This window comes from Dermacentor albipictus, chromosome 10 (assembly GCF_038994185.2).
Source record: "Dermacentor albipictus isolate Rhodes 1998 colony chromosome 10, USDA_Dalb.pri_finalv2, whole genome shotgun sequence".
NCBI lineage: Eukaryota > Metazoa > Arthropoda > Arachnida > Ixodida > Ixodidae > Dermacentor > Dermacentor albipictus.
The window spans coordinates 76781474-76792623 of record NC_091830.1 but is presented as its reverse complement, the minus strand read 5'-3'; the positions used below and the strand labels follow the sequence as shown (position 1 = coordinate 76792623).

Genomic DNA, 11150 nt, shown 5'->3' with positions numbered 1-11150 from the left:
ATATAAATGACTGCAAATTGCTTGGATCCATTTACGAGAGATGCACAACCAGCCTTTCTCAAAAAGGCTCTCAATTTCTTTTGCAGCCCTGTATGTTGAAACACAATTTGTAATGCCGAAGTCATCAATACATCTCAAACTGAAAACAAGTTTCTAAATCAGGTATCTTTATTCCGCAAATTTTAAAGGGACCGACAGCCATGCTGCGTGTGTTACGAGATGATGGAAATAAAAAGACCATAACTTATAGTAGAGTGTTTTAGTTGAGCGTGTTTATGCTTCGCTAAGCAGCTAAGCGGAGCGGAAGCACGAATGCGCATGCGCCATTCGCTTAGCCGTAGGTGGGCTGGTGGAGCGAAGAACACAGTCCGCTGAGAAGCTGCCTGAGCAGAGCATGCTGCGCAGCGCTTTGGCTAGCGTTGGTGTGAGAAATGATTGGATTGGATGCAGAAAGCAAGCATTACATTACATGGCATTCCATGGCATTCCCCAAGATGGAGCTTTCTTTTCTATTGGATAAAATGGACCAATAACGCATTACAAGCGCAGGTCTAGATACTTAATGGAGAAATAAGTTATATATATACATACATACGTTTTACTGTATAAGAGTAATCAATAGGTGTCTCTTTTCTTTCATTACCCTGAATTTGGCCAGGGGGCGCTGCAACTACGAAAGGTCCGCTCCACTACGCTAAACGTATAACTAAAACGTGAAAATCGCCCGCTGCTCCGCTGTGGCTTAGCGGGGCAGCTCGGAGCAGAGCATACCATAAAGACGCTCAACTATAACAGTCTAGTGATAGAATTGAGTGTGCCGTAGGCGATTTAAGTAGGAATTGTAAGTTTAAATTGGCACGGAAAGTCACAAACGAGATTGCAAAGAAATCTTGGTACTTTAGATGCAAGTGATGTGTTCACACTAACAAATTCTGCTGCCTTTGAGGCAAGTGGAACGGCAAACCCATGCCGAAACATGGCAACCCTCATTGCATGATGCTAGAGGGTACTTCTGTACATGCGCAAGTTTGCTAGTGAGTACAGCACGTTCTGTAGTCTCTCAATACAAGATGACTAATTGTACCACAAATGGGTGCTAGTACTACACGAACAGCCACTACTGGTGTAAAAGTATCGTTTGCTTTCAAAAACTTGGCTTGGTGACCGAAGATTGAAAAGTTTTCCGATCAGTTTTCCACATTGCCACTGTACGATTGGTCACTAACCAGTAAGGTTCTTGCTCCATTAAAAAAATGGGAGTATCATAAAAATTAGATGTCGGTCCCTTCAAAAACTGTCACATGGGACACGCAAATTAATGCATATGTCAAAGTGAAAAGCAGTCAGTACTGAGTACTGATGTTTTTATTGGACTGGTGATAATGGCATAGTAGAATCATTGTAATAGTCATTAAAGCTAAAGCTAGCTGCATGTAACAATGCCAGTCATTACAATATTTGTACTCAACTTGTGTTAAAGATTTCTGTCAGGTTATTTATTCTCATATTGTAAAGTTTTGAACATCTGCTAGTTTTTTTCAATCCTAATAAATACAGTTTCCAGAAAGGCATGTCCTGCGAGACTCAACTAGCTTTCTTCGTTAATGACATAAGCTCATATCTTAATCAAAAAGCACCTATAGATGTCCTCTTTCCAGATTTCCCAAAGGCGCTCGACGAGGTTCCTCATGAACGACCCCACCCTCTTCCTAAAGCTAACGCATCTCAATCTTAACCCTTTCATTCTCCAATGATTATGCAGCTTTCTGACTAACCGCCAACAGTTCGTTTATGCTAACCAATGCTCATCTAATTATCACACATTATCTCCGGTGTGCCTCAAGGCACTGTCCTGGAGCCACTACTGTTCTTAATATACATTAACAATTTACCAAGTGGTTGTTCTTCGGAAATACGTTTATTTGCTGATATCATTTATTTGTTTCTTTTGTTTCTGTGTTTTTGTTCTTTTATAAGAATTATCTATAATCCCATTACTAACAATGCTGATTCTCATGCTTTCCAGTCCGACCTTAACATCATTGAAACCTAGTGTAATAATTGGCCAATGTCTCTCCACGTCAAAAAACATTGCTATTTACTTTTCATCGCTGCTAACCATTTGTTCCAGCTAGAAACGTTACTGCTGGTTCTTAAATACGTGCCGTCACTTCTTATAAGTACTTAGGTGTCACAGTGTCCAGCAACCTCAGTTGGTCTTAACACATTTGCAGCTTTAGCAATGATGCCAATCGTGTTTTCTGTGCTACCTGTGCTGTAATCTACGCCTTGTTTCCCCTTCAGTAAAACTACTAGCATAATTAACACTTGTCCAACCTAAACTGGAATGCGCATGCTCAGTGTGAGACCCACACCAATCTAACCTGGCAACAGCACTGAAATCCATACAGAATCGCACAGCAAGGTTTATTCACTCTGACTACTCTTACCATACTAGCGTCACTAAACTTAAGTCATGTCTGAACCTTCCAACCCTACAGCACTGCCGCAAAACACCAACGCTATGTCTCTTTGATAAGATATTATCATTCGCTTCTCCAGACTGACTTAATGCCTGTGCATCACACTTCATGTCACGATAGCCACTCAAAAGCTATTTACTCCCCTCCAGCTCGCACCACCGCTCATCTTAACTCTTTCTGCGTTCAAACAGCAAAAGACTGGAATCATTTACCGGCTGAAACAGTGCACAATGCCAGTTATTGAATGTTCAAGGCATTCATCGAAAAGACAACCTACTAGATATTCCCACGTTAGTGAGGCAACCTTCAGATCAATGTGCATTAGATAAACAAAGCCCTTTATCAAGCCTGCTAGTTCCATGTGTGGGCTTAGTTTCACATCTGTTGACTAACATGCCACAACGTAACCCACTTTAGTATTCTCACAGCAACAGACCACATAGCATGAAATGTCATAGAACTCACACATAACCATTTCTTACCTCTCCAAAGCAGATTATCATTGTTGTCTCAGCATCCATCAAGGTTTAGGTCAGGTACTTGGCTGGATGCCCAGGCGAATCACACCTCCCTTCTCCAAGCACACAAAGGTCCCAGCCTTTTTATGCTTCAATAAGGGCAACCTCTTCTGCTGTCCAAACCTGCACACGTGACAATATTATTCCTGCCTTGCCTGGGAACATATTCTGCTATCCTCTTTATGGCTGGCAGGAAAGGCCCTTTTGGTAGACATCATAGGCTGTCTTTGAGAAAACCTGAATGTTTGATCATTCTAGGAGGTGCAGTACTTTGCTTGGGCTAGCGCAACTGCATAAGATGGCCCCCACAAAACAGAATGTTACCAGCTGCCATTCCATTGGTGGAGGGCTGACTGTGCCATAAAATTTTGTGCTCATATCTGCACACAGCAGTTACAGCTAGCATTGTCCTGTGAGTGTGCACTGAAGTCTTGCATACTCTCACCACGCACACTGCAAGCCTTGAAAAGCTGCAATAGACAACTTTCGAACACCATGTATTTTCTCTCATACTGCAGTGTGGGTGGTGAGTCTTTGACAAAAACAGTCATTTAGTGAATGTAATGCTGCTACCAAATCAGCAACGGACTTACACTTTCATGCTGCTGTCCAATGCTGGCAGGTAGCTGTGGTCATTTATGTCCATGATAGGGCTGGCTTCACAGAGTCATCCAAGGTTTCGTACGCATCACTTTTCTGTTGTTTTCGTGCGGAACTTGCAGTGGGTAAGAAAGCAACATAATTTTGCATCACCTCCTTTGCCACACTAAAAGCTCTGTTTGGGTGGCAGAATCTCTTTTTTCATGTGATACAAGCAGGTTGGCCTGGGTGCCTGAAATCAGGAAAACATATCTGTAATATTTTCAATGGCTAAATTACATGAGGATGTTTGGAATAAAAAAAAGAGCAGAAAAGAAAAAGGAATCACAGATGTCATCAGCAATGACAAACGTGTTAAGTAGATGTGTTCCACAATGCAACTCACTTGCAGGGACAAATCTTGGAGCAAACAACCTAGACGCATAAGCATGTTCCTCATGCGGCTCACTCTGAAAGCAAACAGAAATACGAGACTGTTTATATGCCACTTAGTGAAGCATGCTGAAGTTTCTTCTCTACTCGAGTGATTAGAAATACACAGGCTCAAATTTAGAAATGTGTTATTTCTTAATTGTTTCATGACTTACCAGCACAGGACCATTGATTGCAGTACTGATCATTCTGCTATCCTCTGTGTTTGTTGCCACTTCACTGGTTGCAATGTGCTGCTGCTCTGATGCACCATTATATGGAGCCTGCATGGTGCAGTACTACGCTAGTACACCCAATGCTATTGACATGCTCAGCTATAACTGGTAATCACATAAAGGTGACCAAACCATTTAAGACTATGCACCAAAGGAACTACTCATCTGACTGCCCTTCCCTGGGCCTGTGATGATTTGCAATATTCAGAAGCAACATACTAACAACCATGGCACTACTGAACTGATAAATGGGATAGAACTGCACCATAAGGCTTAGAGTGGTTTTAGGTGCAAAATAAGACACTAACAGGCGCGCACTCGCAAATGATATTTATTTCACCCGATGCTTCGTTTCATATGCCCTCAGACATGTGAACAAGAATGTAAACAAATGAGTTTACGCGAGATACCAAGCTTAATCACATCTGATCAGCAAGAAAACTAAACTTATTCTTGTAAAGCGGCAACAGAACCTTGATACACTGGTCTCCAAATTTTCTTATATACCTTGCCTCTGATAGTTTCCGTGCCACCGCATCTCTTCTTTTCCGCAATATGTACGTGTTTTCTAGCAAAGGCTCACACCTGAACACTTTGCAAAGGTATGGCAAATGTGAGCCTGTCCCATTTCCGATTGATCATGTGTGTTCTCGCAAGTGATCTCTCATACAACAAACACTTTGGCAGAGGCATACCTTGCCACAGCTTACAGGAATCTTATAAACCCTGGGCAAACATTTCAAAAACACTTTGCATGCTTCTTGGTACCCTCAGCACTTTTTACAGATGAAAGACAAATGCAAATGGAAAAAAGTTTGAGCCGAAAACACTACCAGAACAGCATACCTAGAAGCCACATTCTTTATTTGATGAGGCACTCTGTGTACATACAGAATGACAACGGTACGCACTTTCTTTTCCCTTTCTTCCGAAGCATTGCCAGGCTCAAGCCGAAATTTCTTCAACAAAGCTTCGCCCACCCGAGCTAACAAAGAAGTTCGGAAGCCTGCCTATACAGGCCTAGCCTTCTGCAAGTTGAAGCCTTCCTGAATGATGTAGGGACAAGACCTAGTTCATGCCTACTGTAAGCTTGTACTGGCAATAGCTCTTTTGACTGTTTCGGAAGGGGTGGAATGAAACAGCAAGAACAAACATGGTTTTCATGAAGTGCGAGATGAAAATCTAAAAAATTGCAGCTTGTCACTATAAGGAAGCTCATGGGTAAACTTGAGCCCTTGTCCAGGTACTTTAAAAGTGTCTAATACGTCCATAACACACTCTGTGTATAGGCACTGTCCTGTTGTTTGTTTGAAACAATAAAAAAATTGTCTGCATACCTAAACACCTGCAAAATCTTGTCCTTTAACAAAGCCTGAGATGGTGTTAGGTGCATTGTCAGCAAAAACAACTTATGGCAGTTATTGGTCAGTCGGTATTTGTTGAAGCACTTTCATAGGCTGGTATTGGACGACCAGCTCTTAGTAAAAAAATTCCTGTGACATAATTGCGTTCCTTGAGGGCAATTACTCTGTTGTGTATAATTTTTCAATTGGTGTTGAAGACCTACCTTATTTTACACAACAAAGGGAGCTATTTATAGCTGTACAGTTTTGTACTGAAAGAAATGGGGATGTGTCTTTCCAGAACAATGCCGAAGTTCTGGTAGAAAGTTTTCTAGCAATTTTGAAATTTTATCTTCGGGCAATGTTCATTTTTTTGCGAGTTGTTTGTGCAGAAGAATGGCATATGTATAAGGGTCATGTGTCGCACCAGTGTTATGCAACATTTTCCTTGCAAAAGTTCACAACCACCTGAAAACTGCTTTGCTAAATAAATGACAAGGTTATGCAGGTGTTTAGGTATGTAGACAATATTTTTATGTATATAGACAACTCATTTGTTTTGAAGAAGCAAGGGGACAGGGCCTACACTGAGTGTGTTACAGGCCTTTTAGACAACTTTAAAGTTTTTCAACAAGGGTTCAAGTTTACACACGAGCTTCCCGTTATCGACAAGCTTCAATTTTTAGATCATCTCACACTTCATGAAAACCATGTGTGTTGGATGTATGGCCCATGCACGGAAAGAATTCTTGCCGTTTCCTTCCGCCCATTCGAAAACAGTAAAAACTGCTTTTGTAAGTACAAACTTACAGTTGGCACGAACTAGGTAGGTCTTGTCACCATGTTATTCAGGAAATCTTCAATTTGTAGATTTCTAGGCCTGTATCGGCGGGCTTCTCAACATTTTTGTTATCTTCGGTGGGCAAAGCTTTGTTGAAGAAATTTCGACACGAGCCCAACAATGCTTCAGAATAAAGCAAAAAGAAAATGCGTCCTGTTGTCATTCTGCATGTACACAGCGGGCTCATTTGTTAAAGAATGTGGCCCCTAGGTATGTTCTTCTGGTTACATTATTGCCTCCTCAGAAACTTTTTCGCATTTGCATTCGCCAGTCATCCATAATAAGTGCCAAATGTGTCAAGAAGCACGCAAAGTGTCTTTAGAAATGTTCAGCCAGGGTTGTTTATAACATTCCTCCAAGCTGCGACAAGGTATACATCGACCAAACTGGATGTTGTAGGAATCATCGCTTGGGAGAACACGCCTTATCAATCAGAAATGGGACAGGCTCACATTTGGCGTACCATTGCAAAGTGTGCACATGTGAGCCTTTGCTGGAAAACACATGCGTATTACGGAAAAGAAGAGATACGGTGGCACGGGAACTAGCAGAGGCTATGTACATAAGAAAATTTGGAGACCAGTGCATCACCGTTACGCCGTTGTTGCTTTCCAAGAATACGTTTAGTTTTCTTGCTGATAGGATGTGATTGAGCTTGGTATCTATCTCGTGTAAACTCATTTGTTTATGTTCTTGCGGACATGTCTGTTCTGTGGACATGAAACGAAGCCTAATGTAACATAAATATCAGTTCCGAGTGGGTGCCTGTGCATGTCTATTCTCTTGTCCGTGTCTTACTTTGCGCCTAAAACCATTTCTAGCCATGTGCCGATTAGCCAGACAGCAGACGTCACTGAACCATAATGCCTACTTATGTAATACTTCCTGCACTTACCAGCTCAGAAGCTTCAGCAGCACAACTAGTTGAGCTGATCTCTGCATATGCCCCCACTTCAGCTGTGGCAATGCTGCCCACGAACACATCACGGTGAAACTGCACAGTTCAATCATACACATCCAATGTCACTGACAAAGATATTGCTAATAGTGGATAACACACGTGACTAAATCATTGGACATTCCAGGCTTCTGCGCAAAGGATACACATGAATTAGGCTCAATTTTAGTAATAGTCTCCTACCTAGTTTGACCACCAACTTTGAGCACCTCGCGTTTTCACGTGCACTGAATTCTTACCGCGTTGAATTTCACCGCGACCAAAACACATTCGCACCACGCGCATTAACTTTAACATTGTGATTTTATTCCATAATCGACGCACAACTTAGTAGTGTGGTGCTGTGCCTCGCAGCCGACGATCACCACTACCACAGCAGTCCTAATATGCAGTTCTGCACGAAATCGCGCCGCATCTCTGATGCATTGGCATAACGGCGCGAACGTCTGTCGACCTGCTTCAGACGCAACCGCTACAACATACAGCTGCTTCAGCTGCCTCGCAGATCAAATGTGTTATACTGGAATCGTCCTTCCCATTTGCTAATGAACCAAATGGTACAGCCATCCAATGTCACAGACGCAAGCGGGTCGCTCTGCTTCAGCAAGTTAATGAAGATCGAACAATAGAAAACTCCCTACCGTGAGTCCGCCGGTGCACACGAAGGTACACGGCACGTCCGAGCTTGGGAGCCGTCTTCGTACCGTCTGCTTCCTGGTACGCACAAAGAGAGATGGCACAGCTGTCCTTTTAAGGCGTCTTCGCGTATAATGCTTCGACAACGGCAGGTAGTCCGATGCACAAAAGTGCGCAGAGCAGACGCGAGCATAAGGCGGCAACGAGCGACCAGTAGCCTCTTCCCACAGCCTTTTCCTGTTTGCGTCGACGGGCAGCAAATGGTAGGATATGCCAGTAGTTCTCATACTGTAGTGCTGGCACCCATCTACGGCACAACGCGTCGAGGGCATGTTGAACCACATGGAGATCCCAAAATTCTGGGCACTTACAAACTCTGGCTATACTCGCGCGCGTACATAAGCATGTGCACCGGATGGATGGATTGATACGGCTGAGATTGATACGGCTGAATACAGGAGGCTATGGCTGAGCCCTTTAAATCGGGCGGCGGCACACGCCACCTAGCCGTGACAAATGTGGGGCGCAGAGAAAAAAACTGGGGCTTTTGCTCCTTGAATATAGGAGTATATAGGTGTTCTGTGAAAGGACATTAAAATTGTAATTCCTACATAAATCCCGAACAGCGTGCTGGATGGAGACTGAGGGCAGGCACCTACCGCTAACAATGCACAATGAGGAAGCGAATAAAAAAAATTACACGCGTGCTTAAGTGTAAAGAAACACGTACAGACCTGATTTGTGGAGTTTCGGTTCTTGAACATAAGCGCGTTGGTGCTGGCAGAAACTATCTTCTGCAAAAAGCTGGCATCGTGGCGCACATACAGGGTCCTGAATATTTTGCTGCGCGTGTTCGAAAAAAGGTTTTACGCTCACCACTGACTGTTCTTTCTTAAATGTTGCAGAGAGATCACATTTTGGCGTCGGCTTCGTTTAATGTAGCACTTGGCACAGTCAATTGTCTGGTTTTTAAGAAAATAAAGGCAAATTTGCCTGCGTTTATGGGAATTCGAGCCGCTGCCGCGACGGCGCAAGCACAAACTTGTATCACCACCTGCCGTCACCTACAGAAAGCAGCGTTTCATAGTGGGCTGCCGCGTCTTTCACTCCTGCAACAGGCGAATGCCTCACTAGCGCTTTGTTTCCATATATGGCATCGGGTGACGCGCTCGCCGCATGCCTGCTGCCGCATGAGTGCCGCATGCCTCACCCCTACGCCATACTCTCCTCCTCCTATTTCGTCCTCATACGTCCGCTGCGCCCTCCTCCAATTTCCTCCTCGCGCTCTCCTCGGTATCGCAGTCTGATCCCCCGCTGTGCTCGTTCGCTCGGTTACGCCGATACTCAACGCAGGAACAGGAGCTCAGAAGCTGCTCCAAAATTAAATTCTGGGGGGTGTTTACGGGCAAAAACCCCGATTTGATTAGGAGACACGCCGTAGTGGGGGGCTCGGGATCAATTTTGGCATCTGATGTTCCTTAACGTGCTCCCAACGTATACGGTATACATGGTCGTTTCTTCATTGCGCCCTCATCGAAATGTGGCCTCGCGGCCAAAAATTTTCAACCCACGACCTCGTACTTACCAGTGCCACGTCACGACCACAAAGCCACTGCCACGCTACTGCAGTACCTACGCAGAACCCAATAATGGATACGCCGCAAAATCGGCACCCAACTGCCGCCGCAACGTAGGATCGTTGTCGTGCTGCTGTGTTCTCGCACACGCCCGTATCTCAAGCACACAACTGCTCGTCTCATGCACAAACGCGTTGAGCTACCTGGTAACGCTTTTCAGAACCCCAAACGACGACGTACGCTGGATAGCTACCTGCAAAATGCTTCGCATGCAACGTCGATTTCAACAGTGCATGGGATCTATACCTCATCTGTTGTTCAAGGCTTCCTAAATCATCCTGCTCAGTCGGTTTGAGCACACTATGTCCTGCGTAATTATTCAGCGCTTTATACACATGGCACGCAGAACATGAAAATTACTGTGCGACTGCGTGCCCGCGCGCCATGACACCAGTGGTCCCTAAATTTTCCTGGCGGTCCTTAGGTGCCACCAGGAGAGCTCCCAGCGCAGAGATCGCTTGCAAGAGTGTGGACAAAATTAAAGACGACCCTACGACATTGACTTCATTGCGTGTAGGAACATATAAAAATTGAAACCGAGACGAAGTGAAGCCCTTATCTGTCTAGAGGAAATCGCAAGACTAGCGCCACTTTCGAGACATCCTTCCCCACTAAAGTATGCAAGCGGGAACGCCAATATATTTTGCAACGCATTTTGAAGACACAGACGTCAAAGCAATAGAGAGGATACAAAGAGAGAAAAAGCAGTCAAAATTGGTACTACTCTATTTCCGCTAAGCAAGCGCATCACGTTACTGCTCAATTTCACTAGTTCAACATGCAATATAAAGCGAATTAGGAAGGTAATTAGTGACTATTTTCAATTGTAGCTACCTGAATATTGCGATTTACCGTCCATGTTCTTTTTAATAATTTGTGAATAGACGGAATTCACTGCTCTTTCAAGGCAATCCTAAATCTTCTCCATGTAAGCAGAAAATTACAGGATCTCTTAAGAGGTGAGCGGCAAAAGCTTACTTTTCCTCCTATCATTATTTCAGTCATTACTGCTCACTACTAAGCATTTTTAGTGACTCGTAATCAACTGTGGTTATTACAAGCAGTCATTAGACATGTTGGTCATATCATAGTCATCAGTAGTCATTTCAGTCACTACTACAATTTTTAGTCATTTCCAATCAATTGTAGTCATTACAATTTGTCATTAGATATTTTGGTCATTTCGTAGTCATGCTCAGTCATCACTAATCAACTGCAGTCATTACAAGTTGTCGTTAGATATATTGGTCATTTCAGTCATTATTAGTCATTACTGCTCACTAGTAAGCATATTTAGTCATTTGTAGTCAATTGTGGTCATTACAAGCAGTCATTAGACATATTGGTAATTTCCTAGTCATTCGAGCCATTTCTAATCAATTGTGGTCATTACAAGCCATTGTCAGACATATTGGTCATTTCAGTCATTAGTAATCATTAACCTCCACCAATCTCTATTATAACATTACCATTCATTTACTGTAACT

The 11150-nt window shown here is 43.4% G+C and overlaps 1 protein-coding gene across 7 annotated transcripts in view; it reads right to left on the bottom strand.

The window, feature by feature from the left end:
• Positions 1-8975, bottom strand: part of LOC135898646 (uncharacterized) — a 116763-nt gene extending 107788 nt beyond the window's left edge. For 3 of the 7 annotated variants that reach the window (XR_010563384.2, XR_010563383.2, XR_010563380.2), the window contains exons 1-6: positions 8032-8506; positions 7328-7426; positions 4189-4296; positions 3987-4050; positions 3595-3833; positions 2966-3124 (exon numbers count right to left, since the gene is read on the bottom strand). The gene's annotated coding sequence lies outside the window, so the exon portion shown is untranslated. Of the gene's footprint in view, positions 1-2965; positions 3125-3594; positions 3834-3986; positions 4051-4188; positions 4297-7327; positions 7427-8031; positions 8512-8760 lie in introns of those variants that run through there. The other 4 variants (XM_065427738.2, XM_065427729.2, XR_010563387.2 and 1 more) reach the window with 3 other exon arrangements.
• Positions 8976-11150: the final 2175 nt, after the last annotated feature.